We start from the raw sequence: 5,049 nt of genomic DNA, 5'->3' as shown, positions 1-5,049 counted from the left end.
GGCTTCAACTTATTTTTTTTATATAAGAATCTTAAAGGCTACAATTGAACTGCCCTAACAAGCAGTTTTGATCATGATAAACCTAGGTTGTTGTCATCTATTAAGAAGCATGCAACTATGATGTTGACGCATTATGCCTCGCTATAACATTTTGATAATAAACACATATTTACTAAAACATATAAAGTTGACATTTCAAGTTTATATGCCCACAATGTCACCCCATTAAATATTTTGCACTCAATCATTTGGAAGTTTGAAATGAGAGAATTTAGAGGACACTTAAAGGGTAAGGAGAGGAAGAGCGGACGAGCAGAGGAATGGTTATTCTTCTCATTATTCATAACACCCACATATGATTTTCTATCCTATATTTTATTTCATTCAAATATTATTTATTTATTACTTCTCACACTTTTCAACACACATCAACTTTTTTTTTCAACCATTGTGGCAAAATGTTATTTTAGGGGATGTGTTACCTTGGTTACACCCCGAAAATTGGGGGGGGGGGGGGGTTCATTACCTAAATTAGTCTCTAATCCTATTTTAAAGAAACCAATGTGAATACTCTAAGTAGAAGAGGAAAATGGTTGCTGATAGTCATTTTAGAAGTCAAAAGAGAAAGGAGCCCAACAACACGGGCAGAAAAGGAGTTGGTAAACAGATAGAAAAAACCATTAAGCCTAAGCGGCAAGAATAATGGGTCACAAGTCCATAAAATAAGCAAACGAGCTCAAAGGAGCCCGGAAAGAGAAATAGCAAACCCATGGGCAGTATATGATGTAGAAAAGTAAGAATGGGTCATGGCAGGCCCATAAACCCCAACGATGAGGACAAGGTAATTGGGTTGGGGAAGTCTAATGAAGTTAGTAAAAACCCATGAGAATACAGAGTTAGGAAAAGGGCGAAGGAAGCCCAAGAAAAGCAAATGGGCCAAAGATGTCCAAGAGAAAACAAATGGGACACAGGAGCCTGCAAGTAATGTGATAAAAAAAATTAATGGCCATACTGAGCCACTGGAGAAAGAATAAACAGTAGGTCCAAAGAGGTTCAGTGGGATTGGGTCAAATAAATGCCACAGCAGGAATGACAAAGTGAGTTGGAACCACTAGGTGCATGCCATGAGGGATAAGGAGAGAGAGCACCCACACCGTGGCAGGAAAGGGTGCCACGACAGACTAACAAACAAAATAGTTTTCCTTGTCTAGAGATAGAAAGTGGCACACAAACAGACCAATAGTGGTCGGCAAGTACACCCAAACCAGACAAAGGTGGTTAAGGGCTAAAACAGTAAAATTCGACCACGGCAGGCACTATAAAGGGAGGCCCTTGCTGTGCACAAATGAAAAGAATCACGGTAACAAGAACTTCGAGGGAAAACCAGGAAATAGAAAGAACAAGTGTAGAGGAAAGTTAAAAATGGAAAAAATTATTAGAGAATGAGATCAGCAGGCATGCACCAATAGGTTGATTCCCTCTCTCCCTCTCAAAATCTTGCTCTCTACCGAAAGTAGAAGGGTTCCTTTGGGCACCAACCATTCAGGTCCGCTTCCCTCAAAGTGATTAATTTCCACGGCAGGATTTTCCTGGGAGATTAATTGTGTTGAGAAGAAGCGTTCTTCCCTCTCTGGTTTTGGTCCTGCGGACCAGATTTAATCTGATTTTCTTCTTCTTTTGATTAACCCATATACTACTCATTTATTCTCCTTACTTTATAAAAGTAATTATTGTTAAATTGTGATTATTTTTCTTGATTTGGGATTATCTGTTCACTTTGATTAAGGAGTCAAAGTACTCTCTTTTGTCTTATTATTATCATATCTGTCTGCCGCGACTCATCTAAAACAGTTTTGTCTGCCGTAAGTATGCTCTTGGCAAACGAGGCATAGTTTGCGCACAAACCAGACTAAATTGAGTTGTAGTTGGATCGGTCTCAACTCCCTTACTTAGAATACTTGGGTCTAGTACCGTAGAAGGTAGCCCAGCCCAGGATAACAAAAAGGCCCACTACAATGGTCATATAAAATGAAAATTATGACTCTTTAGCTAATTTCAAATAAATATATGCAAATTGAAATTGTAATGGTAAATTTAACAATTTAATATTTTTGAATATAAGTAGAATCTCTCCCCCCTCCTTCCAAATTCTTCCCATTTAAAAAAATTAAAATGAGGGGTTTGGATGCCTTAAATTCACCTTCAAATCTCCTCAAACGCTTCTCCCTCCCCCTTAAAAAAACATCAAACGCAAGGTACCCTAAACTATCTTCATCACTTCCTTCTACTCTGCTCTCTGCTCCCTCCATCCAAACACACCAATGCAATTTATTGCATTTAATTTCGTATATCTTTTTAGAATTATGAGCAGAAAGAGCATTAGTTTAAGTGAATGCAAATAAACTCTTGAAAGCCATCATTTTTATCTTCATTGTTCCTGCCCTTTTTTTTTTCGATAAGCACTCCTAATACCATTATTATTATTTATTTATTTCATTCAATTTTTTTAGATATAAATGATAGTAAAGTGTTCTACTCCCTCTATGAACATATGAAATTATGAATTCAAAACTGTAACGGTATCATAACATGATCAAACAGGCAAACAAAGTCAAAAGTCCTTTGACTATGAGATATTTGACTGTAAAGTCACTACAATAATGACCTTCATTTGAATAATGATTCATGATAATTGATTAGTAGCATAAAATTCTATCAGTGATTCTGTGTATATGCTAAGTCCATGCCAGTTCTTACTTTCTCCCCCACAACAACCCCCCCCCCCTCCCTTTTTTTATTATATTTTTTTTATGACTCCGTCCACCCCCCCCCCCCCCCCCCCCCTTCCCTTTTTTTATTATATTTTTTTTATGACTCCGTGCAGCATGCCTATTCGAATTGCCATTTTAAAAAATTGCAATAGTAGCAAGAACTTTGGACCATTCAACTAATCAATGGATAAACATTAAAGCAAATCAAAGGCCTAAAACGAAGCTCAATAAAGTAATCGCCTAAATAAATTGCTAAAAAGCGACGGCATTTGTGCCGAGATTGCACGCAAATTCATACTTCTTCAAATTCAAAATATGGTAGGCCATATTTGTTCAAAGAATGGTTCAAATTTTGAATTTTAAAATGGCTACTATTTTGGTTCCTATTTTATATATATATATATTAAAAAAAAAAAGTTTTATGAAACATTTTGAAAATTGAGTGAGTGTTTGGATTGCACGGAAATGATACCATGTTTAGGTTTGTGCGTTTTGCTGAAAAAATGTGGATCCCACGATACTGTTTAGTGTTTACGAACCCACAAAAATCATCCAAACACAAATTTCAATATAAATTTGTGTCCTACAGCACTATTCATATATTTAAAAATTATTTTGCTACAATGTTTTTAATTTTTTGTAATAAGCTGTATTCGGTATTCCCTTGAATTGACATAATTATTCTTTGTAAACGACAAGTTTTTAAAGAGCATCAAAATGATGCCTTCTGAAACTATTTGTTATATTCTTTATGAATTGAAGAAATTATGTATATAATTGTTTTAAAATATTTATTAAAAAAATACAATGGAACATGTCCAGAATTTTATTATATTAAGGTTTAAAAAAGCAAGAATCTTCGGTGATGAATTAAACAATTAACATAACTTCACCCAAAAAAAAAAAAAAGGTTAAACACTATTCGATTTTTCTATAAAAGGTTTGGATTCAAATTCTTCTTCTAGCCTCCACTGTTGTAAGGAAAAACAAAAAAAATTAAATGCCGGACAAACTTATGATCATGGCAAATAAAGAAGATATAGGTTGTGCCACTTGGCCAAAGAATAAAATAAGGACGGCGATGAAGCCTCATGGTCCAGTTTAACTTTTTACTCAGCTAAACAACAAAAAATGGTGTTGTGTTATGTTTAACAAAGAAACAACTGGTATTTTGAATTAATTATTAGTTATTCACTATTTTTTTTTTTTTGAGAAGAAAGTTATTTATTCTAGAAACAAAAATACCTTCCTATATGATTTAATTTATAATTTTTTTTAAAAAAAAAAAAAAACTCTCACACTTACTAGTAATTTGAATCAATGCGCAAAACACCGAAAGCTTGTAATTTGTATATGATGGTTAATTCAACAATGGATAGTTTGCACCTATATATGTCGTGCCAAACAATATAAAAAATATTATTTATAATTATTTTAATTTAAATGTCAATTTGATCGCTGTAGGTGCATCGATGACCTTCGTTCAACCTTTAATTTTATTATTTGATTTCATGTATATGTGTATACTTATATGATTTTTATTTTATTTTTTAAAACGGTATGGATCGAATATGCCTTGATGAATATAACTTTTTTCTTATGGTGATTCTATGACCCCAGTCTACAACTACAAAAAGTCTACAACTACAAAGGTTAAGTCATTTTGAAGTTATACTCTGGTTATGTAATGTATTATAAATCTAGTTTAAAAACATTATTATTATTTTTGTGTGTGTTTTAATAAGTATTACTGTTTACTAAAAAAAAAAAAGGAGAGATGTTTATCCCACATTAGTTATGTGTGTTTAGTATCCGTTGTTTATAACCTCAGTCTACAGCTACAAAGGTTAGGCCTTTTTCTAGTCGTACCTTGGTTATGTAATGTATTATAAACTCGATTTAAAATACATTATTATTTTTGTGTGTGTTCTAATAAGTATTACTTTTTACTCAAAAAAAATTGTGATTCAATTGTATTGATAACAACCATGTTAATTGCTTTACATTGATTATTGAGATTAATACCAAGTAACAACTAAATTGGTGGAGAGAGTATTCTAAGTATACTGTAACGTGATTCATGAAATAAAATTACCAAATGATAAAAGTCAAACTAATAATGACAATTATATGAAGAGGAAAAGTAACTTCTTCTCAAAAAAAAAAAAAAAAAGGATAAAAAAAAGGAAAGAAAGAAAAGGAAAAGTAACTATTACAAGTATAGTAAGTTTCAATTAACTCAACTGGTTAAATCTCTGATGGAAAAAGCTACTTGCTC

The sequence above is a fragment of the Quercus suber genome, unplaced genomic scaffold (assembly GCF_002906115.3).
Source record: "Quercus suber isolate HL8 unplaced genomic scaffold, Cork oak 2.0 scaffold_414, whole genome shotgun sequence".
Taxonomy (NCBI): domain Eukaryota; kingdom Viridiplantae; phylum Streptophyta; class Magnoliopsida; order Fagales; family Fagaceae; genus Quercus; species Quercus suber.
The sequence above is the reverse complement of the archived record's forward strand: the minus strand, read 5'-3'. Positions refer to the sequence as shown.